General features: G+C 42.7%; 1 pseudogene; it reads left to right on the top strand.

Annotated features, from left to right (window-relative positions):
• The first annotated feature begins 7,211 nt into the window (after positions 1-7,211).
• Positions 7,212-25,919, top strand: part of LOC103938486 — a 28,141-nt pseudogene continuing 9,433 nt past the window's right edge.

Genomic DNA, 25,919 nt, shown 5'->3' with positions numbered 1-25,919 from the left:
TTCGGCCTTTTACTGTAGGCCGAGTAAGCATGTAACGAATAACATCTGTCTGGGCAATGACCTGTGTAACCGATGGGAGCATGTAATGTCGAAGCTTTGATGCGGCAAAAAACAAAGCCAAGCAAAGTTTCTCGACGGGTGAATAATTGATCTCAGGTGGATTTAGATTCCGATTGAGATAAAAGATAGCTTGTTTACGCCCGACATCGTTATCTTGTACGAGGAGGCAACCGATGGACTCATCGGCCGCCGAAATGTATAGCTTAAGAAGCTTACTGCGTCGAGGCGGTACAAGGACCGGTGGCGTTGTGAGGGAAACCTTGAGTTGCGTGAAAGTTGCCTGATGTTCTTCTCACCACTCAAACCTATCTGAGTCCTTAAGTTTCAAGAGTGTAGAGAACGCTTTCATTTTACCTGCCAAATTAGCTATGAAACAGCGAAGAAAATTTATCTTCTCGACTAACGACTGAAGTTACTTCTTGTTCGTCGGAGGTGGAGCGCTAATGATCGTGCGAGCTTTATTTTTGTCTACTTCGATGCCATGATGATGCACAAGAAAACCTAAGAAGCTACCGACCGATACACCGAAGACGCACTTGGTCGAGTTCATTTTGAGATTATGCTAGCGCATGCGAAGGAACGTTTGCCAAAGATATTCAAAAAATAAAATAAAATACTTCCCGTGCTCAAAAAAATCTGAATTTTTTCCTGAAAATCCATTGTATCTATATCTACATCCCTGCAAAAAATCTCGTTCAAATTCCAAGTATTGGGTTTTTCATGGCCCAATATGACTCCTCGCGAAAGTTGATGGCATGCGTTCATTTTGAGATTATGCTAGCGCATGCAAATTACCCAATCTAGATGCGTTCGATGGCTCTTCGATTTCACTACCACATCGTCGATATATACTTCTATGACTGTACCGATCATATCATGGAATATGGTATTTCATAGCTTGCTGGTATATAACACTGACGTTCTTGAGGCCGAATGGCATGGGGACCCATTCGTACGTGTCAAGTGCCCCCGGGCAGTGAAAAATGGTTTTGTGAACATCGACCTCGGCTATAAAAAATCTGGTTATAGCCAGCATGGTCGTCCATGAAGGACAACATTTCATGATTGGTTGCAGCATCAATTAATAAATCTGAGATCAGCATCAGATACTCATCTTTGGGAGTTGCCAGATTCAAATTACGAAAGTCAATACAGATGCGTAGAGCGCCATTTTTCTTTATCACCGGGATGATGTTAACTAGCCACTCAACGTATCGAGCGGTCCGAATAAACCCGACTTTTAAAAGTCAACCGAGTTTGTCTTTTATGCCGAGCTGTACTTTGGTCGAGAATCGACGAGGGGACGTCGGAAAGGCTTACAACCAGTTTTGATGCGTAATTCATGTTCGACTAGGTTCCAGTCGAGGCCCAGCATCTCATGATAATTCCACGCAAAATAATCTTTAAACACGTTTAGTAATTTACAAAGTTTGATCTTCATGGAGTGAGGCAATAAGGCACTAATAAATAACGGTCGATCGTCATCGGCCGTTCCAACATTTATTTCTTCTAATGGGTCCTTGACTTGGGGCCAATTGTCTTCGAGTTCAGCTAGCGCGGCCTGAACTTTGTCTAAGGATAATACTGGGCCGTTATCTCCCTCAGCCAAAAATTTGATCAAGTTTATGCCCAAATATGGATGCTTGGAAATAGCATACCAATGAGCCAGTAGACGTTTCATGGTAGATGAAACCGTGGCCCGACACCTTTCTCGTTTGGCGTTAGTCGTCGGTGTTGGTAATTAAGTCTGCCAAGCCGAGTCTCGTCGAATCCTGGTGTACAATCTCGACGCCTACCTTGATGGCTTTCTGGATTGAGATCCGAGTCGGTCGTCCATCCTCATTAAAACCCCGCAAGGTAATGTAGCCGATGTGATCATCATAATAGCGGGCTTGAATCATGTTGGTTTCGAACGACTGATTATCGACTGGGTGGACCACAACCGATTTGCCATCCCAAAAGATGAGAACTTTGTATAGTGATGAAGAAATGCAGCTTATTTGATGGATCAAGTCATGGCAAAGTAATGCATCATATTCGATCTTTGAGTTGACTATAAAAAATGTGGTCATGTGGTTGCAACCTGCAACGCTTACCTCTAATGGGAGCACCCCTTTGGTTTGGGATTTGTCACCGACGAAGCTGCTTATGGTTATTCCTGACAGTATGAATTCGTCATTGGAGCGGCATAGTGCCTTCATGATGGATATATGCATGATGTTGACTGTGGCCCCACAATCGGCAAACACCTTAGAAATTGGGTATCCTTCAATATGAGTCGTAACGTACAACGACTTTAGATGTTGGAGATTAACAAAAGAGGAGCTGGGGAATAATTCGGCCAGGGCTGCTTTAAGCTTGTCGTCCTTACTCGTTTGCCCATGTTCTTTGGTGGCGATGAAATCGACTTGTGTTGCTTCCTCAGCAACCACGTTCCCATCCCAAAAATTTGGTTGATGTGTGGTTGGTCGAAATTCAGCGGGTAAAACATGGACCATGCTGATTTCCATGTTTTGGAGGACTGAAAAACCCATTGGGTCCTGGTTTTCTTCCTCCGGGTGATCGAGGACAGTATCATGCTTTTGAGCATTATTGTTATGGTCATCTTCTGCCTCATCGGATGCTTGCTCTTGTGGAATGGCACCTAGGTCTGTTTCATTTTGGTTGTCGTCTTCGAGCATGTTTGATGTTGAGATTTGATTTTGTCCCTGCAATGTTTTACGGGCTCGTTCCTCATAGGCGATCTAAGCGTTCCTTGTATCTAGGTATGCATCTAAACGCGACACACGATCCCTCTCATCGACCGTAAGGCTGAAGAAAGATCTGGCCGAGAAGACTTCGAAATGATATCGCAAATGCTGAAGGTCTTTAAGGGAAAAAGGAAGCTTGGCGATGCTTATGTCTATGTATTGGTCGACCTCAAAGCTGAGGACTCGAGCCTCACGTATATGCTAGAACCTAGCTTTTATTGCTGGATCAGTGGTTTTCTGGTTTATTTGTTCAGCATGAGGACAAGTTGGTGCCAGGTCGAGGGCTTCTTGACATGCCTTAGGCAGGCCGTACAAGTCATTTGTGGAATGTTTCTTATGAAATTCTCGTATGTACTCCAAAGATTCGCCGAGGAATGGAGGGTGTAGATTCCGCCGGACTTTTATTAATGGCTCTTGTGGGGTAATGGGGGAAGCTTGCTTTCGATTTCTTGTCTGAAATACTCGAGACAAGCTTTCATCTCCCCAGGCCAAGGAAGGAGTGTGATGCATTTCTCGGACTCTTTAATGGTGGTTTCAAAGTTGCGATCAATTGCTTATTTCGCTTGAAGTAATTCGGCCATGATGGCCAGGGTTGGTTGGTCATCGCCGTGTCCTGCTGCCTCTTTTGGCTACCACCTGGTAGTGGTAGTAACTTATGCTTCCTGTCGTCGACCCATGCAGTCTAACCACTGGCAGTGACGTTTTTGAGATTTGGATAATGCCGTATACATGCCAGTAGGAGAATTGTAACTATACCAACGTTGGTCGCGTGGCTTACGTGGCTTGAAGGTTTTTTGACTCACCGATGAACTCGAACTGTTGGACTCGCGCGAGTAATAATCCTCATTATAAAACGGCGCGTCAAAGTCAAGTGCCGTCTGGTTGAGGTTGGACCATTTGTTCGTACCTGAGGACCGAGTCTCTCGAACACCTTCTGGCGTTGGCCGACATCGAGTTCCTTTGGAGGTGTCACTGCAACCGTGGATGGTTGCCATGAAGTTGGAGCCTGAGGTGTTTTCTTTTTAGGTTTGGTTAGGACACCGCGTGTTTTACAACGGCCACATAAAACCATTGGTCCATCAGCTTTTTCGGTATTGGAATCTGATATAGATTCGACTATGGCCGGTCCAGAAAACTCCGTGGGCGGTTCATTTGAAAATAAATCAATCTTGAGTCACGGCTGAGAGTTCTTCTTTAGGACATGTTGTACCGGGATGAACTCGGCCTTCCCTTTCCCTTTGTTCTTAGGAAGATGAGCATCCACCATGCCAATTATCGTCGAGGGAAAGGGATTAACATTGACATCCATCTGTTTCTTAGGAAATTTTAGCGTGCCTTTATCAATCTAGCTTTGAATGGCATCACGGAACACGATGCAATTGTTGGTGGTATGCTTGTTTGAGTTATGGTACTTGCAATACGTTTTGCCTTTTAACTCTTCGGCCTTAGGAATGTTATGTTTTGGCTGAAGTTTTATGATCTTTGCCAGTGGGTTTTGGTATCCTTGGAATTAATTTGAGCTAATGCCTTGTAAACATATGGTTTATCTATTACTATCTCAGCCGTGTCCAAACTGGTGTATTGGGAATCCTCGCTTTCGGCCAATGCGTAACTCACCATGGGATTTTTGTATATCGTTCCTCGAGATGGGGACTTTGAGATCTTTTCCTCACGGAGAAATCATACTGCTCAATGTGCTGGGCCAGTTCGTACATATCTCAGATATTTGCCCACAGGAATTTCTTTTTGTATTCCACATCCAGGACGTTTAGAGCGATTCTGACGAATTCAACTTCAGGGAGAGGTAATCAACACCAATTTCTAGCTAATAATGAGACTGACATTTCCATCCCCGATCGATAGAACTGTTCATGGAATTTTTCGACCAATTCCTCCCAACTCTAGATAGAGTTAGGTGGGAGGTTGATGTACCAAGCGAATGCCGAACCTGTAAGTGAGAAGTTGAATAGTCGTAGTTTATGGAAGTCGCTATTAACATCTCCACATTGCGCAGTGAACCGAGCTACATGTTCTAACGAAGACAAGGATGATTCTCCAGCGAAAAGGCTGAAATCTGGGATCTTGAAGCCTTTAGGATATTCAAACTTCTCCATATAAGCTGAGTATGGATGGATGAATTATGGGAACTTCAGCCCTTTTTTTCAAGTCAATCGGTTGGAGCCGAGTAGATCTTGTCTTGGCTTGCAGTGGAAAACTCTTAAATGGAAGTTGTCGAGGCTGACCAACGTGTCCATCTTCGAAGGCTTTACTGACCAATAGTTTAAGTAATCTAGTGTGTGTATCACCATTACTTCGTATTAATTCGAGCAAATTGTTCATTTTTTGGCTGACCGACTATTCGACCTGCCGAGATTGCTCATCAAGTCGTTTTCGAAGAAACGACCTAGTCGCGGGATCAGAACCTTCCCCACTATCTTCGTCGCAGTCTTCCACTATTCTACGGTGCGTTGCACTTACAGCCTCAAGTGTCACAGTAATGAGAGGATTTTGTGCCTGTGACAAATCTTGTCTGGGGCCCTGAATCGGTAGGTCGGTCGTTAACTTTCCCATGATTGTTTTCTTTTTTACTGACCGTGTATCAATGGTTATGAACTTCGAAGGTTTAGCACTATGTTCCACTGGGCGTGCCAAAATGTCGACCCTAAAAATTACAAAGCCTATGTGGCGCGCAGGCCGAGTAACTAATAAGCTAACTATGTCCTTCAGTTGATGCGGAGTGTGCGAACTCGTTGGTCGAGCTCGGCCGAGGAGTAAAATTTGTTGATGTTGTGTTGAGCGCGTTGTTGACTTCCTGATCTTGCGATTGCGGTCGAGGAAGGAACACGTATCGGCCTTTGGGTTCTCGAGCTTGAAGACAAGGCTGCTAGTTCTGCAAAGTTCATAAATCGTCGGCACCGGGTTCGGTCACAGTGATTATATTCATAAGAGTATAAGCACGTCTAACCGGCTCCAAATTATATGGACACAAGTACTCAAAAGAGATGTATGTCTTGATGGTAAATATAGTTCGGCCGTCAGAATGCCGAACTTTGAAACTCACTTGTGAGTATCCTATCATAAAATCACTCGGCGTTCAATGTGCCGAATGTAGTAACTTGTAACACCTTACCTCGCCGAAAAGCTAAGATGACCTCTGCCAATAAGGATTCGGAAACCCTTCTCGACCGAGACTTGGATAGGTAACCAGTTGGCCTCAACGCAGTGCTGTTTATCCAAACTGAAGGTGCTCATCGGTCGGCTGATTCTACTGCAACAGTGTTGTTTATCCAAACTGAAGATGTGTTGGCAAAAAAAGAAAACAAAAAATCTCAAGATGTTTGACAGGTTTGCGTGGGGCAGTTGTGTGTTGAATTAGAGGGGGCTTTGAATGATGCAATTTGCTCACTATTTACAACAAAAAATTCTCCTTACAATCGAGTTAAAACCATATTCGGATTAGGACTTCTTATTTTGACCCAACCTTATCTCAACCAATCCTACTCCTACTAGGACTTTGAACTTAACCCCCTATTTAGGCCGAATTCGTTTCCGGCCAAGAATCCTCATTGCATTAGGACCCCTTATCGTACTAGGACTTCGACCAAAATCACTCATTCTTGCAATAGGACTCGACCACGCTAACTGAGCAGCTTAGGAGCACCAGACAGCCCATAGTACATCTGAAAAAGCTTTGGGCCAAACATAAACCTACGCTCGGCCCAATAATATTATTTTAGGCCCAACAGTATATTACAATAAAAGGGGAGAAACGTATATGGCACGGGTACACCATCATAATAGAATTTCATGTTAATAAAATAAAAATCGATATAAATTGTCAAAATGATTTTTGTTTTATTTGTATAGAACGCCACATAGTGGTGTTCGGATTTGATTTATAATGTTCTCAATATTTTAAGGTAAAAAAAAAGCACGGCCACTCGTGTTATGTGAATCCTAGCCCTTGAAACAAGAGAACTTTAACAAAAGTTTCCAGTACTATTTATTTTAACGAAAAACCATATTTTTACATTAAAATGTCAATCCTGATACTATTTACCTCACTCATTATTTTATCTTTATCGTTAAAACTCATTAGTTTTTTTTGAAAGAAAGCAACATCTAGGGTTTGACGCTTGTGAGTCGCACAATATGCAAAAGCCCTAACTCTGAACCAAAATCCTATCCTCCCCTCTTCTCTCATCTCTTCAATTCTGTTTTAGCTGCCTGCCTCCCTCATTTAGTCAATCCTCCTCTCACCCGCCATTGAAGCTCTGCTGCCAAAGCTCCCTTTCATCAATTGTGATTTGTTTGCTTCTGTGTTAGTTATCACTTATCCTCCAGTTAATTTAAATCTGAGAACCCTAATTTTGGAGCTTTTGTCTTTCCGTCACAGCTTTAATGGCCATCTCTGTTCTTAATAAGAGATAGGGTTCGAAAGCAAACAAGGCTTCCCCCAAAAAGAGGCAAAAGAAGGGGTATTTCATCCCTAAAACCCCAAAGGAAGCTGAGCTTCCAGACCATTACGACAACCCGAACGAACAGGAGGTAGAGGAACATGTAGAATTTGATGCAGATGAGGAAATGTCTGGTTTGGATTCTGACAGTCTTTTCGGTGATGATCCCCTTGTTGATGATTATGATGATTATCTCTAAGGAAGTGATGATGGAGGTATTGGAATTTTTATTGTTTCGTGTATCTGTTATTGTATGTTATGCTTTCAGTTCTTTAATGGTTGAATATCATATATTATTGTGTTGTTGTAGGGAACGGTTTGAGTTCTAATTTAGGTTCTGATTCGGATGAATTTGATATCGAGAAAAAAATCAAGAGTTATTGATGAAGAGAGGGCAAGGGAAGAAAAATAAGGTGAAGAGGAAATGCAGCTAAACATTAAGGAAGAATCTGACAAGTTCAAATTACTAACCCAAAAGGTTTACTATTGGACCTCATTATGTTTTTGCAAGCAAATTATTGGAATATTAGATCAACAGTTGATGCATTCTATCTTCATGGGTAACTTCACTTGTTTTCTTAATGATATAGGAACTGGAAGAAGAGGCGCATCGGCCTCCTGATCTTTCAAGTCTCCAGAGAAGGATAAAAGAGAGTAAGCATGTCTTGGGTTTCCGTATATCTAAATTTAAATTTTTTTATTTTTTTATTATTATTATTTTTAAATCTAACCATAACAATTTGTTTAGGCCCAAAATAATACTATTGGGTCGAACATATGTTTGTGTTTGGCCCAAAGCTTTTCCTAACGTAGTATGGGCTGTCTAGTGGTCATAAGTTGCTCAGTTAGGGCGGTCGAGTCCTATTGCAAGAATGAGTGATTTGGATAAGAGCAGAAGTGTTGAAGTCCTAGTACAATAAGGAGTCTCAATGGAGTGAGGACACTGAGATTTGAGAAGTAAAGGTGGCCGGATAGAGAGTTTGGTTCAAAATCCTAGTAGGAGTAGGATTGGCCAAGCCCTGGTTGGACTAGGATGAAGAATCCTAATCCGAGTATAGTTCTAATTCGGCCAAGATGAGTTTGGTTGCTATAAATAGGAGGGGTAAGTCATTCGAGGGCCTTCAATTCAACACACAAATTGCCCTGTGCAAACCTCTCAAACATCTTGAGATTTTTTATTTTCTTTTTCTGCCAATACACTTTTAGTTTGGATAAACAACACTATAAAGGCAACCGGCGAACATCTTCAGTTTGGATAAACAACACTGTTGCCGTAGAATCAGCCGACCAAGGAGCACTTTCAGTTTGGATAAACAGCACTGCGTCGAGGCTGATTGGTTACCTATCCAACTCTCAGTCGAGAAGGGTTTTCGGATCCTTATTGGCAAATGTCATCTTATTAGCCTTCTCGGCGAAGTGATGTGTTACAAGTTACTACATTCAACACATTGAACACCGAGTGGTTTTATGATTGGATACTCACAAGTGAGTTTCAGAGTTCGGCATTCTGACGGCCGAACCACATTTACCATCAAGACATACATCTCTTTTGAGTACCTATATCCGTATAGTTTGGAGCCGGTTCAACGTGCTTATACTCTTACGAATATAATCACCGTGACCGAACCTGGCGCTGATGATTCATGAACTTCGCAGAATTAGCAGCCTTGTCTTCAGGCTCGAGAACCCGAAGGCCGAGACTTGTTCCTTCCTTGGTCGCAATTGCAAGATCAAGAAGTTAGTAGCGCGTTCAACGCAACATCAACAAATTTTACTCCTCAGCCGAGCTCGGCCGATGAGTTAGCATGCCCCACATCAGTCATGGGAAAGTCAACGACTGACCTGCCGGTTTAGGGCCCTGGATAAGATTTGTCATCGGCACAAAATCCCCTTATTACTGTGACACCTGAAGCTACAAATGTGATGCACCGAGAAAAGGAAGTTTGTCTCGGCGGCCAGCCTCGCAACGCCGAAATTCCCAACAAAACCACAGGCATTTTAATCGAAGGGATATTGGAAGACTGCGACGAAGATTGTGGAGAAGGCTCTGATCACCCAACTAGGTCGTTTCGTCGAAGACGACTTGATGAGCAGTCTCGGCAGGTCGAGCAGTCAATCGGCGAAAAAATGAACAATTTTCTCGAGGTAATACAAAGTATTGGTGATACACACATTAGATTGCTTGAATTATTAGTCAGTAAAGTCTTCAAAGATGGACACGCTAGTCAGCCTCGACAAGTTCCATTTAAGAGTAATCCACTGCAAGTCGAGACAAGATCCGCTCGGCTCCAACCGATGGACTTAGAAAAAAGAGAAGGATCAAGCAGTAAATCAGACGGATCCGACCAGGGAGTGGAAACAACACCTGTCAATATGATTGAGGTCCAAAAGATGATCGATTTGGCCCTAAAAAAGGGGCCGAAGTTCCCAAAATTCATCCATCCATACCCGGCTTATGTGGAGAAGTTTGAATATCGTAAAGGCTTTAAGATCCTAGATTTCAGCCTTTTTGCTGGAGAATCATCCTTGTCTTTGTTAGAACATGTACCTCGGTTCACTGCGCAATGCGATGATGTTAATAGCGACTTCCATAAACTGAGACTATTCAACTTCTCGCTGACAGGTTCAACATTTGCTTGGTACATCAACCTCCCGCCTAATTTCGTCCAGAGTTGGGAGGAACTGGTTGAAAAGTTCCATGAACAATTCTATCAGCCGGAGATGGAAATGTCAGTTTCATCACTAGCTAGGATGGCTCAAGCATCAGATGAGCCGCCAATGGAATACTTAACAAGGTTCAAGTTGGCCAGAAATTGGTGCCGGGTACCTCTTCCTGAAGTTGAATTCGTCAAAAGCACTCTAAACGGCCTGGATGTGGAATATAAAAAAAATTTTTGGGGGCAAACTTCCGAGATATGTACGAACTAGCCCAACACGTCGAGCAGTATGATTATTTGCTGCGAGAGGAAAAGATCTCGAAGTCCCCATCCCGGGGAACAATATACAAGAATCCCACGGTTAGTTACGCATTGGTCGAAGGCGAGGATTCCTAATACGCCAGTGTGGATGCGGCTGAGATAGTAATAGATTAACCATACGTTTGCAAGGCATTGGCTCAAATTAATTCCAAGGATGCCAAAACCCGCTCGGCCTCTGAAAAGACGATTAAAACATCGAAAGTCTACACTTTTGACATCACCAAGGCCGATGCAATTTTTGACCAGTTGTTGTTGGCAAAGATCATTAAACTTCGGCTAGGACATAACATTCCTAAGGTCGAAGAGTTGAAAGGCAAAACGTATTGCAAGTACCTTAACTCGAACAAGCATACCACCAACAATTGTGTCGTGTTCCATGATGCCATTCAAAGTTGGATTGATAAAGGCAAGCTAAAGTTTCCTAAAAAACAGATGACTGTCGAGGTTAATGTCTTTCCCTCGACGATAATTGGCATGGTGGATGCCCATCTGCCTAAGAGTAAAGGGAAAGGGAAGGCCGAGTTCATCCCAGTACAACATGTCCTAAAGCAGAACTCTCAGCCGCGACTCAAGATTGATTTATTTTTAAATGAACCACCTATGGAGTTTTCGGGACTGGCCATAGTCGAATATATGTCAGACTTCATTGCAGAAAAAACTGATGGACCAATGGTTTTATGTGGTCGTTGTAAAACACGTGTCGTCCTAACCGAACCTAAGGAGAAAACACCTCAAGCTCCGACACCACGACAACCGTCCACGGCCGCAGCAGCACCTCCAAAGGAACTTGGTGCCGGCCAGGGCTAAAAGGTGTTCGAAGAGCTTAGTCCTCAAGTAAGAACGAACGACTCAACCTCAGCCAGACGACGTCTTGACTTTGACGCGCCGTTTTATAATGAGGATTATGACTCGGGTAACTCTAGCAGTTCAAGTTCATCGATGATTCAAAAAACCTTCAAGCCACCTAAGCCACACGACCAACGTTGGTATAGTTACAATTCTTCTACTGGCATGTATACGGCATTATCCAAATCTCAGAACTTTGTCACCAGTGGATAGACTGTTTGGCTCGACGACAGACAGTGCAGGCTACTTCGACTACCAGGTGGCAGCCAAAAGAGGCAGCAGGAAGTGGCGATGACCAATAAACCCCGACCATCACGGTCGAATTACTTTAAGAGAAAAAGGCAGTTGATCGCAACTTTGAAACCACTATTGAAGAGTCCGAGAAACGCATCAAACTTCTTCTTCAGCCCAGGGAAATGAAAGCTCGTTTCGAGCATTTTAGAAAAGAAGCTGAAAGCAAGCTTCTTTCATTATCCCTGCAAGAGCCATTAATAAAAGTCCGGCGAAATCTACACCCTCCATTCCTCGGCGAATCCTTAGAGTACATGCGAGAATTTCACAAGAAACACTCCGGCAATGACTTGTACGGCCTGCCCAAGGCATGTCAAAAAGCCCTCGACTTGGCACTAACTTGCCCTGATGCTAAACAGATTATCCAGAAAACCACTGATCCAGCAATTAAGGCTAGGTTCCAGCATATACGTAAGGCTCGAGTCATCGGCTTTGAGGTCGACCCATACACAGACATAGACATCATCGAGCTTCCTTTTTCCCTTGAAGACCTTCAGCATTTATGATATCATTTCGAAGTCTTCTCGGCCATATCTCTCTTCAGCCTTACGGCCAATGAGAAGGATCGTGTAGCGTGTTTAGATGCGTACCTAGACACAAGGAACGCCCGAATCGCTTATGAAGAACGAGCCCGTAAAGCACTGCAGGGACAAAATCAAACCTCAGCAACAAGCATCCCCGAAAACAATAGCCAAAATGAAACAGGTCCAAGTGCCATACCATAAGAGCAAGCATCCAATGAGGTAAAAGATGACCGTGACGAGAATGCTTAAAAGCATGATACTACACTCGACCACTTGGAGGAAGACGACCAGGACCCGATGGGTCTTTCAGTCCTCGAAAGCATGGAAATCAGCATGGTCTATATTTTACCTGCTGAATTTTGACCAACCACACACCAGCCAAATTTCTTGGATGGGGATGTGGTTGCCGAGGAAGCAACACAAGTCAATTTCATCACCACCGCAAAAGATGGGCAAGCGAGTAAGGACGATAAACTTAAAGCAGCCCTGGCCGAATTGTTCCCCCGCTTCTCTTTTATTAATCTCCAACATCTGAAGTCGTTGTACGTTACAGCTTATATTGAATGATACCCAATTTCTAAGGTGTTTTTTATTGTGGGGCTACAGTCAACATTATGTCTGTATCCATCATGAAGGCATTATGTCGCTCCAATGACGAACTCATACCGTCAGGAATAACCATAAGCAGCTTCGTCGACGACAAGTCCTAAATCAAAGGGGTGCTCCCGTTAAAGGTAAGCGTTGCAGGTCGTAACCACATTACCGTATTTTCTATAATTGACTCAAAGACTGAACATAATGCATTGCTTGGCCGTGACTGGATCTATTAAACGAGCTGCATTCTTTCGTCATTATACCAAGTTCTCATTTTTTGGGACGGCAAATCGGTTGTGGTCCACCCCGCTGATAATCAGCTGTTCGAAACCAACATGATTCAAGCTCGTTATTATGACGATCACGTCGGCTACATTACCCTGCAGTGTTTAATGAGGACGGATGGCCGACTTGGATCTCAGTCCTAAAAGCCATCAACGTAGACGCTGAGACTGTACACCAGGATTCGGCGAGACTCGACTTGGCCTACTTAATTACTAACACTGATGACTGACGCCAAACAAGAAAGACGCCGGGCCGTGGTTTCATCCACCATGGAACGTCTGCTGGCTCATTGGTATGCTATTTCCAAGCATCCACATTCGGGTATAAACTTAATCGAATTTTTGGCCGAGGGAGATAACGGCCCAGTATTATTGTTAGATAAAGTTTAGGCTGCACAGGCCGAACTCGAAGACAGTCGGCCCTAAGTCAAGGATCTATTAGAAGAAATAAATGTTGGAACGGCCGATGACCCTCGGCCGTTATTTATTAGTACGTTATTATCGAACTTTGTAAATTACTAAACAAGTTTAAAGATTATTTTGCTTGCAGTTATCATAAGATGTTGGGCCTTGATTGGACCATCATTGAACATGAATTACACATCAAAGCTGGTTGTAAGGATTTCCGATAGCCCCCTCGCCGATTCTTGACCGAAGTGCAACTCAGCATAAAAGACGAACTAGTTCAACTTTTAAAAGTTGGGTTTATTCGGACCGCTCAATACGTCAAGTGGTTGGCCAATATCGTCCTGACGCTAAAGAAAAATGACGCCCTACGCATCTGTATCGATTTCCGTAATTTGAATATGCTAACTCCCAAAGATGAATACCCGATGCTGATCTCAGATTTGTTAATTGATGCTGCAGCCAATCATGAAATGTTGTCCTTCATGGACGGCCATATTGGCTACAACCAGATTTTTATAGCCGAAGCCGATGTTCACAGAACCGTTTTTCGTTGCGCGGGGGCACTGGGCACGTACGAATGGGTCGTCATGCCATTTGACCTTAAGAATGCCGGTGCCACATACCAACGAGCTATGAATACCATATTCCATAATTTGATCGGTACGGTCATAGAAGTATATATCGACGATGTGGTTGTGAAATCGAAGAGCCACCAAACGCATCTAGATGATCTTCGGCAAGCGTTCCTTCGTATACGCCAGCATAATCTCAAAATGAACCCAGCTAAGTGTGTCTTTGGTGTATTAGCCGGTAACTTCTTGGGTTTTCTTGTGCACCATCGTGGCATCGAAGTGGACGAAAATAAAGCTCGCACGATCATTAGCGCTCTACCTCCGACGACCAAGAAGCAACTCCAGTCTTTACTCGAGAAGATAAATTTTCTCCGCCGTTTCATAGGTAATTCGGTGGGTAAAATGAAAACGTTCTCTACACTTTTGAAACTTAAAGACCCAGATAGGTTTGAGTGGCGAGAAGAACATCACCGATCCTCATATCGCCTCGTCATGGTAGGCCTCTTAAGTTATACATTTCGACGGCTGACGAGTACATCGATTGTCTTCTCGCAAAAGACAACGACGTTAGGCATGAAAAAGCTATCTTCTATCTTCACCAAAATCTGAGTTCACCTAAGATCAATTATTCACCTGTCGAGAAACTTTGCTTGGCTTAGGTTTTCGCCGCGTCAAAACTTTGACAATACATGCTCCCATCAATTACGCAGGTCATCGCCCAGACGGATGTTATTTGTTACACGCTTACTTGACCTATAGTAAAAGGCCAAATTAGGAAATGGACAATGGCATTATCAGAGTTCAGTTTGCAATACGTGCCTCAAAAACCGTCAAAGGACAAGCTGTAGCCGATTTTTTGGCCTAGCACCCCTCTCCATATAGTTTCGGGGGCAACAAAGTCGACATTGGACTGGTCGAGACACGAGACAACTACTGGACGATGCACTTTGATGGTTCTAGCACCTCAGCCTCGGCTAGTGTCGGCAAGGTCATTCAATCTCCTGACCACTACCGTTGGTATTTCTCTCTCAAGATAGACTTCAGTTGTACGAATAAGCAGGCCAAGTATGAAGCTTTTATCATCATCCTCCACGTCCTTCACGACTTAAGAGCAGCCCATGTCTTCGTCCTTGGTGATTCTGAACTTGTGATTAACTAACTAAACGGCATTTTTCGTTGCATGAGTTGTACTTTGGCACCCTATCACACGGTTGCTACCTATTTGGCCAAGTTGTTTAAGTGAATTACATTTGAGCACATTCCGTGTGTTAGAAACATTGATGCGGACGAACTCGCTCAAATAACCTCCAAAGCACAACTCTTGGGGGGCGAGCTAGGCCGGGCAATACCTATAAGACGACGATCTTACCTAGCCTTGGTTAATCAGCAAGTTCTCCAGCGCAATCACGTGATACGTACACGAGTAATGTCCTTACCATCATCATCATTGTTAGAACGAGGAGATCCTGTAGAAGTATGTGTTGTCGAGACGTTGCCAGATTATTGGAGAAGGTCGATTATACGATATCTCGATAACCTTAGTGACAAACACGACCGGAGGATAAAAGTCCATGCCACAAACTACGTGTTACACCAGAATGAGTTATATCGAAAGGGTGAGGATTTATTGTTATTGTTCCTCAGTCCACATGAGGCTGCCCAAGCAATCGTCGAAGTACACGAAGGGATTTGTGGAGCTCACCAATCCGGGAGTATGATGAGTTGGCTGCTTCACCGACACGACTATTTCTAGTCGAGTATATTGAAGGATTGCATCGAATACGCACGAAGATGCATACAATGTCAGATTCATGGACTTATACCGAAAGTCCCGGCTGAATTGCTCCACTCAGTTACTAAACCATGGCCGTTCAGAGAATGGGTAATAGACGTAATCGGCAAAATCACGTCGTCTTCTGGAGCAGCAAAACACGTGTGGATACTAGTGGCAACTGATTACTTCACTAAGTGGGTCGAAACAAAATCATATGTCGAATTAACGACCAAAGAAGTTTGCAATTTATTGTGACCAGACTCAGCATGCCAGAAACGATCATAATTGATAATGGCACAATCTTTACAGCCGATAGGCTTAAGGAGTATACGACGAATCTAAATATTTGACTTGAGCAGTCTACGCTGTATTACCCACAGGCGAATGGGTAGGCCAAAGCAAGTAATAAGGTTTTGATCGGTATTCTTGAAAAAATGGTAAGATAGAGACCTGGTATGTGGCATTTGAAGCTAAATGAAGCATTATGGGCCTATTGAACTTTACTCCGATCAACCACCGGAACGACCCCATACGCGTTAACCTATGGACACGATGCTATGTGACCGATCAAGCTGAGTATAAACTCGTTATAAGTGATTGAACAAAGTAGTTTGTTCAGTGCCGAATACAGCCAAGCCATGAGACAAGAGTTGGAAGACTTGGAAGAAATTCAGCTTGACGCTTATAACCTATTAGTGGCACAGAAGAAGATTGTTGAGCGAGCTTATAATTAGCGAGTCAGACAAAAAACCTTTGGCGAATGAGAGTTGGTTTGGCAAACCGTTTTACGAAAGGACATACAAGTGAAATTACAAAAAATTCCTAAAATCCTAGGGGGTCGAAGGAAGAAAGGCTTCAAGAGTGGCTTTCAACTCCAACCACCTTACTTCACTCATTATGATTTTAGCTTGCCTCGTCTTTTTGTTAAGTTGAAGTTGCTGGATCTGCTTTATATCAGCCGCGAAATCCATCAGTCGAGCCATATTCATCTCAAAATTCTTTTCGAGTTCTGAAGCAACAGCTGACCTTTGCTATTGAAGCTCGGCAATTTGACGTTGAAGCTTGGAAATTTGGTGATCAAAACCGGTCAGCTGCGCTTTCTTTGCTTTTATGGCCTCAACCTCCGACCAGCTAGCCTCATGAGCAATCTTTGCAGCCTTTAGGTCGTCCTCGGCCCGGAGAGCTTGTTCAAAAGTGATAAAGTGCTACTGGGTCCGCTCTAGGAGATCGGATAAGTAGACGACATTTTCGGTGCTCAGTAAGCCACCGGCTGCAAGGTCGTTCAGGCACTCTCCTACGGAGTCAAGGCCTTTGCATTGAAGGACTTGTGAGGCAGAGAGGGATAGGATTTCTTGCAACTTGGCAAATGCATTGGATTCGGCCACAATCTCCGAAGGCTTGGTCGACGCGGTAGAAGACTCGGTTGCTCCAAAAGTATTTAAGAGAAAGCGTCAAGCTCGACCTCCCATGAAAGTTGCACATGAAAAGATTTTAAGCAGAAGGAAAATTATAAGGAACATAGCAGAGGGAATTTGTTTTAAACCTGCCGAGAGGAGACTTCGGTCATGTCCCCTTGTTCATTGCTCGAACCTAGAGAGCTCAATGGTCGAGCCCAGTGTTTACGATTGCTTCTCAATTCATGCGGCCGATGGAGGTTATCCACGTTCGACGGCCATTGAGGTAGCCAGGAAATATAGATAACAACCTTCGGGACATGGAATTGTTGGTGAAATGAATAGTTAGGCATCTGACATTTAATATTTTTCTTGGTTCAGACTTGTTATAGTAAAACTAACAAGAAAAAAAGATCGAACCTTACAAAAGCCGAAATGACTTCTTGTGGAGGAACGCCAAGGTTTTGATCTTGCGAATGGATCAGTGTCTCCGCCATTGCTTCAGGCTCGATGAGAGGCCTTTTGCTACGGTCTGCTAGAGGAGGATCGACATGGTCAGTCACCTCAACCACAGGAGGATGATGAGTGGTAAGGGGTTTGGTCGGTCGAGGGCGACCCCTTAACAGGGCTTTGTTGTCGTCATCATCCTGAAATAAGAGTTATTAGTATTCAGAATTTATTCGAAGAAGTTTCCAGCAACATAATCATACCTTTTCCTCCAGAATGACCATTGTTCTTGTTTTTGGATGTAGGATGAGGTTTATCTCGGCTAGGGTCACAACTTTCTCCAAGACAGGAGCAATAGCCGGCCCTAGCTCTGCAGGTGCTTTGACCACCAGATCATTGGTTGGTTCGACCATAACTTGTCAAGCGGTACGAACCTCAACTGCTCGACTGGCGGGAGGATTTGGTTGCATATCCATCGAAGTCTGAGCAATAGAGGTGCAAGGAGACTCAAAGGTTTCTCCTGTGGTCTGACTGGAGATGACATGGACCTCCCGCTCCCCTTTTTTCACCAACTTCTTAACATGTTTTTTGGGGTGAGGAATATCGCCGATCGTTTCAACTTCTAGGCGAGACTATTTGCTCGGCAAGGTTGGCGAGGTGGTCGCAGTTTTCGTTAGCAAGGGGCCAAGTCTTTTCTTGCCCACGACCACGGCTACTACGTCTGTATGACTACCTAGAAAATCAAATCAGAAGAAAGTTCGAACAAATGGCCAATGTAAAATGATAGACACAGACAAATACCTTGAGCTGTTTCTTTGGGTGTCGGGGCAGAAGTCTTCCTCGGGCGGTCGTCGAATATTTTCTTAATAACGTTTTCGACTGGTGCATCGAAAAAGTCTTGAGTATATACGGCCCACCAGTCAACAAAGGTGGCAGTATTGAGAGTCTTAGAGACGTTCGGCTGAAGCTGAAATTTCTTGCACCTTTCTTGAAATTCTTGCTCGGCCTTCCTGCATTTTCTTTCCGAAGAACCAGAAATGCGTCATCGGCTTAGGAGAGAACGAAAGGTTAGTAGAGGCAGTGGGCAGCCGTGAAGGTAACCAAGTTGCCACACGGTGAAGTGGGGTTGGTAGATTTCCCAACTTGCATGCTTAGCATCACAGCTGAAAGGAAGATTGCGAATTAAAAGGAACGACCCCCAGTTCTTTCGAAGGTCAACGTCTTCGGCTTCACTCCATGCCGATGATGGCAGCTTGATAAAAATGGGGTATTCTTGACGACGGCAGATCAAAAACTCATCATCAGAAAGGTCTTCTAGGCCGAAAAAGTATTTAAAAACTTTTTCAGCCTAGTGAGGAGGAGCGAGTCTAAAGCCTAATTGAAGACCTAACGCTTCAATGGGTATGAAGTTGGGGAATTCTGGCATGAGGGTGGCAAAAATAGACTTGCAGCCAGAGTTGAAGAACCTAGAGTGGGCCGGTCTGGTGTGGGTCAATCTTGTTAACCGTCGTCTTGGCTAGGCAACGTGTAAGTTGGGCAAAGATAGCTAAGCTAAGAGCTAGGACATGACTACTGGCTAATGCTTCAGTGACCGGCATGTTCTCGACCAAACATTTATTTGACTTGGTACAACAAATTCATTTGTTGTACCAATAGAAGAGGAAGGCTTCGTGTTCTCCCTTCCTGAGGTTTTCTTCCCCTCGGCCAGTGAAATGTTGAATGAAGGTGTTGTAGTTGAAGAAGTTCTTGTGCAACTTCTAAACTTCTTCTTTCAGAGGCTCTTGATTTTTCTTCCTCAGCGATTTGGCAACGTGTTCGTCAAAGAGCATCTTGAGGTCGAGGTTGGATGGGCACCCAGAGAGGGAAACGTCAATCAGGAGACCCAAAGGGAAGGTCCCGAGAATGGCTGAGATGTCGAGAATGGTGGGACCGATAGGGCCGAGCGGAAGGACTATAGTATTGGTGGCCAACCACCAAAAGCCTAGAGTTGCCATGAGAAGTTCTTTGTCCAGGGTGATCTCGATGGTCGAGAGCTTGATGGCATCATAAATGCCGCGAATCCTCTACTCTTTATTGAAGAACTTCTCCATCCTTTCAACCCACATTACCCAAGCCACGGTAGTTGAAGGCCAAGCTCCTTGGGGTTTAATCAATTCCCACTTTGACCAATCATAACCTTGAAGCAGGGGTTCCAGGCAATGATCTTTGAGGAGGTTGGTAATGGATGCCGGGACATTGTCTTTAAAGAGTGGTCCCAGGATCTGATGGGAAGAGCTCAAGTCACCTTCAAATCGCAGGTTTTTAATGGCGCTCCAGTCCATAAAGTCTTGTACTTGGCACATCCATTGGAAAGCTTGGAAATAAAGGTGTTGAGAGCCATTGTAGAGAACTTGAAGGAATTTATGGATTCAAAAGAGTTTTTCTGGCTAGAAAGGGAGCTTTGAAGGGTGATCTAAGAGTGAAATGTCTGAGAGTTCTAAGGGTGTAAAAGGAAAAATGAAGGATTTTGAGTATTTATAAGGGTTTTGGAAGAAGGCCAATCATTTGATTTTGAAAAGAAATGGTAAGATTAGTTAGACGGTTTCACAATCATCATGGAGATTCAGGAATCCATATGAAGAGACCAAGAAACTCGCAGATCGAGGTTGCACGAGACCGGAAAATTTGTAGTTCAAAGTTATAATGATAGCATGTGGTAGGGTTTTGGGGTGTGAGAGGATGTTCCAGTGTCAAGGACGAAAATGCCAAGAAGATACCACGTGGCAGGATGTCTGACAAAATCAGATTGTGCGATCGTGCTTCATAAATGCGCTTGATGGATGGAATATTTAAGGCTTTTCGTTATCCTTTAGTTACCTTTTAGGGTTTGATTTCACTTCTTCAAGGTCGAAATTCGGCTAAGGAGTTCTAGGCCGATGACCTCAGAAGCAAGGGGGCAATGTTTGGGCCTAAAATAATACTATTATGCTGAGTGTAAGTTTATATTCGGCCCAAAGCTTTTCCTAACGTACTATGGGCTGTCTAGTGGTCATAAGCCGCTCAGTTAGGGCGGTCGATTCCTATTGCAAGAAGGAGTGATTTGGATAAGAGCGGATGTGTCGAAGTCCTAGTACGATAAGGAGTCTCAATGGAGTGAAGACGCTGAGATTTGAGAAGTAAAGGTAGCCGGATAGAGAATTTGGCTCAAAGTCCTAGTAGGAGTAGGATTGGCCGAGCCCTGGTTGGACTAGGATGAAGAATCCTAATTCGAGTATAGTTCTGATTCAGCCAAGATGAGTTTGGTTGCTATAAATAGGAGGGGGTGCATCATTCGAGGACCCTCCAATTCAACACACAAATTGCCCTGCTCAAACTTCTCAAACATCTTGAGATTTTTTATTTTCTTTTTCTGCCAACACACCTTCAGTTTGGATAAACAACACTATGAAGGCAATCGACGAACATCTTCAGTTTGGATAAACAACACTATTGCCGTAGAATCAGCCGACCGATGAGCATCTTCAGTTTGGATAAATAACATTGCGTCGAGGCCGACTGGTTACCTATCCAAGTCTCGGTCAAGAAGGGTTTTCGAATCCTTATTGGCAAAGGTCATCTTATTAGCTTTTTTGGTGAAGTGAGGTGTTACAAGTTACTACATTCAGCACATTGAACGTCGAGTGGTTTTATGATTGGATACTCACAAGTGAGTTTTAGAGTTCCGCATTCTGAAGGCGAAACCACATTTACCATCAAGACATACATCTCTTTTGAGTACATGTATCCATATAGTTTGGAGCCGGTTCGAAGTGCTTATACTCTTACGAATATAATCACCATGACCGAACACGACGCTGACGATTCGTGAAGTTTGCAGAACTAGCAGCCTTGTCTTCAGGCTCGAGAACCCAAACGCCGAGACGTGTTCCTTCCTCGATCGCAGTTGCAAGATTAAGAAGTCAGTATCGCGTTCAACGCAACATCAACAAATTTTACTCCTCGGCCGAGCTCAGCCGATGAGTTGGCATGCCCCACATCAACCGAATGACGTAGTTAGCTCATTAGTTACTCGGCCTGCGCGCCACGTAGGCTTTAGAGTCAACACAATTATATCTAGTTTGTTCGAGTGCTCTCAAATTTCAAGGATTTGAGGCAAGATGGGGCAGCAAGGAAGGATTCTGTTGAGCAGCTTAAGAGGGATATAATTTCATACTTTGGCTACAATAGCTTTTTGATTGCGGCTTTAGTAGAGGTGATTGATATATCCCATCACATCGTCTTGTTTTGTGTATCAATTCTGCAACGATCTTTTGTTTCTTTGTTTGGTTTCAGGAACTTATTAGTATGTTATTCTGTTATCTAGATGTTCCCAGTTGTTGAGCTTGTGAACTTGTAGAAGCTTTTGAAAAGCCTCGACCAACATGTCTCCGAACAAATACGCTAAGGGTGACAGAATATTTTAACATTATTTACATTGCGACCTGTCACTTGTTTATATGTTTTCCCTCTCAGTATTTTAAGTCATTTTAGATTGCTGTTTTCCATTGTGCCTAGACACGAAGGAGGGATTTGGCAGATGTTTTAATTAACAGAGGAGTAAACCTACAACCCTTAAGCAAGTGGTCGAAAGTAAGGATTATCTCATCTGTGTATTTTTCTGATCTGTCCTTTTCATCTTCCATCTATTATCAAGATTAATAAGGCTGTTCATATTATTGTGATTGCAGGTTGGATTGGTTGTGTATGATTTTCAAATTCCAATTGGTGCCACCCCTGAATATATGGCTGGTTATTACATGGTAGATGCTTCACGAGTTAGCATTATATTGCGGTGCTTCATTTCAATTGTCATCCTTCAAGTGATTTACTTAGTGTTAATTTGTTTTCTCAGCTGCAAAGTGCAAGCTCCTTTTTGCCTGTCATGGCCCTTGCTCCTCAAGAAAAGGAACGAATTGTTGATATGGCGTAAGTAATTGCCATTCTTATTTTATCTTGCTTATCTACTTTCCTACTTGTGATATATCATTATATTATCAAATCATAAATTGAACTTTCAGAAAACCTTAAGAAGGTTATATGAACTTTCAGAATACCTTAAGAAGGTTGTATCATCGGATACTATGTGTATGCCACACCTAATACACCCGGCTACATAACAAATGCTATGCTCCATTTTAGAAGTTCTTCCAGCTGTAATTGGAGACTGATGAGCCAAAACTGAATAAACCATATGCTTAAAATTTAGGGTTAAGATGGAATTAAACGTTTTACGAGAATATTGAGTATAAATAGAAGAAACCTGGTCTGTTGATGGGTTACCTTCTCTGAATGTAAGTCATGTAACCTCGCTCTCGCTGGGTGTGTCTGAGAGAGTGAGAGAATAAATTCTGCTCATGTTTTGAAGTGTTAAATTTCTGTTTTAAATTTCCTTAGGGTTCTGGAATACTCAGCAATTATGTGCTTGGCATCATCTTCATGCGTGCACGCCCTATCATGTAACAAGAACTTATTGATTTACTTGTGTCTTGAACACAATATTGCAACTGCTACCACTGTTGTATTCTCCTTTGTGATAACACCTTTTGTCCTTTTTCAGTGCTGCACCTGGTGGTAAAACAACTTATATTGCCGCTTTAATGAAAAATAATGGTATGTGGAGTGATGCGATTGATGAATGGCATGTTATACAGTAAACAGAATGGTGTTAAGCTATTCTAGGCATCCTTTTTTATTTTGACTTTCAGCCCGCACACCATTGTGACAACATTTTGTCTTTTATTATTTTCAGTTTCATTCTTTTACTTCACCTATCTGTTCCATTTTTTTTCGTTGTTCTGATGCAATTCATTTCAGGAATAATTTTTGCCAATGAAATGAAGGAGCCAAGGCTTAAGTCACTCACTGCGAATTTGCACCGCATGGGGGTGACAAACACAGTCGTTTGTAACTATGATGGCAAAGAGGTTAGATTTTCAGTACGTGCTCTAGGACTATTTCTGAGGACTATTGTGTTTTAGTCTATTCTGTCTGATTTTATATCTTTTCTTTTTCTTCAGTTGATTAAATCCTCTATTTCAGCTCCCTAAGGTTCTGGGTGTCAATGCAGTTGATAGAGTTCTATTAGATGCTCCTTGCAGTGGGACAGGGGTAAGTAACTGGGTGAATTTGCAACCATTTACTCGGCTTCCTGGCTGTTTGATGAAATGTAACGAGTTTATTGTTGCAGGTTATATCTAAAGATGAGTCTGTTAAAACTTCTAAAAGCTCTGATGAAATTCGTAAGTGTGCTCACCTGCAGAAGGTAGATTGTTCTTCTTTGATGTATTTTTAATCTTTCTGAGTTTTATTTGAGTTCTCTTGTTCCGCCTTGTGATTCTAGACCAATATGTTGGTAGAAAATTAACAGTTACTGTACGTGTCTATTACGTTACAAAAGCAATTAACAATCTAATCTCACTTTTTCTATTAACATGAAGAGTCAACTTTTACTCCCCTTTCCCTAAATATATACGAGAATATGCAGACCTATATATTTCTTTTTTCCTTTTTCAGTTAACAATGTTTTCTTCTAGATTACTATATTCATTCATCATTTAGATCGCCTTTAAATTTTGTATTATTTTTTCTGTAGCAACTGATACTTGCCGCAATTGACATGGTGGATTCAAATTCAAAATCCGGGGGATACATTGTGTACTCAACGTGCTCCATTTTGGTTGGTGAGGTTTGTTTATTGCACGGTTTGCACCCTAAGTTGGATTTCTAGTTTTACTTGTTATTTAACATGTCTTGCAGAATGAAGCAGTAATTGACTATGCACTCAAAAAGAGAAATGTTAAACTTGTTTCATGTGGACTTGACTTTGGGGTTAAAGGGTAAAGATAATTCTCCTTTGTGTAGCTCAGTTGTTGATGCAAGAGTTTTACATTTCCGCACTAATGATGCTTTCTTTTCTATCAGGTTTGTCCGGTTTAGGGACAGCGGTTTCACCCGTCATTAGAAAGCACGAGGCGATTTTACCCTCATGTTCACAATATGGATGGCTTTTTTGTGGCGAAGGTAAAATTGTGTGTGCGCATGCTTATTTTTTGTCTTCCCTTTTTTTTGGGTTAAATACTAGATGTTATAGCTGCATACCATGATTATGAGATAAGGAAAATGGACATAAAGACGGCCTTTTTGAATAACTACCTAAAGGAAGAGCTCATATGACTTAACCCGAAGGTTTCATGTCCAAGTCTGAAAAGACTAAGGTATGCAAGCTTCAGAGGTCCATTTATAGACTTAAGCAAGCCTTTAGGAGCTGGAACATTCGTTTTTACACTGAAATCAAATCGTTTGGTTTTACTCAAAATGAAGACGACAATTGTGTTTATCAAAAGGTTGTTGGGGATGCAGTAGTATTCCTAGTGTTATATGTAGATAACATATTACTATTTGGGAATGACACTACAGTACTATCTTTTGTAAAAGTGTGGTTGTCCAAAACCTTCCACATGAAAGATTTGGGAGATGCATCTTATGTGCTGGGGATAAAGTTCTATCGTGATAGATCTAGAAAATTAATTGGATCATCCCAATCTATGTACATAGATAAAGTGCTAAGTAAGTTCCAAATGGAACAGTCTATGAAAGGTTTTCTTCCTATGAGACATGGAATTTACCTTTCTAAATCCATGGGACCTAAGGCTCCTGAAGAAATACGGCAGATGAGTGCTATTCCTTATGCATCCGCCATAGGAAGTCTCATGTATGCCATGATATGCACAGGGCCTGATATCGCATATGCTGTGAGCATTACTAGTCAATATCAATCTAACCCAGAATCTGAACATTGGGCAGCTGTCAAAACCGTCCTTAAGTACTTAAGAAGAACTAAGGACATGTTCCTTGTTTATGGAAGAGCGACATAGTTGCGAGTGGAAGCCTATACAGATGCAGATTTCCAATCTGTCGTCGATGATATAAGTTCCAACTCCGGATATGTGTTCACTCTGAATAGTGGGGCTGTCAGCTAAAAAAGCAAAAAACAGGATGTAATTGTTGATTCCACGACAGAGGCTGAATATATCGCTATAGCTGAAGTTGGCAAAGAAACGTTCTAGATGAAGAAGTTCATTACTGAACTTGGAGTGGTTCCAACCATTACATCACCAGTAACTTTGTACTGTGATAATAGTGGGGCGATAGCTCAAGCCAAGGAACCCAGGGCTCATCAAAAGAACAAGCATTTTGACATACGCTTTAATATGATTAGAAGATATGTTGTTGAGGGGAAAGTCAACATCCTCAAGGTTGCCTCAGCCAATAACGTAGCAGATCTACTAACGAAGCCAATGTCTCAAATCCAACTTGACCGCCATATAGAAAAGATGGGTATTAGATACATGGGAAGGTGGCTTTGAGTGCAAGTGGGAGATTATTGGAAGTATGCCCACAAAGCCACTTATTTGATGTAATAGCTTTAGGAATACTTATTGTGTTAAACTATTACATGTTTAATGAAGGGCAAAGCTTATTGTTAATCACTATTTATTGTATTATGTGTTTAAAAAAATAAG

The sequence above is a fragment of a genome, unplaced genomic scaffold, assembly GCF_019419815.1.
Source record: "Pyrus x bretschneideri cultivar Hongxiangsu unplaced genomic scaffold, Pyrus_bretschneideri_v1 Contig113, whole genome shotgun sequence".
NCBI classification, from domain to species: Eukaryota; Viridiplantae; Streptophyta; class Magnoliopsida; order Rosales; family Rosaceae; genus Pyrus; species Pyrus x bretschneideri.
This window is presented reverse-complemented; position numbering and strand designations above follow the sequence as displayed.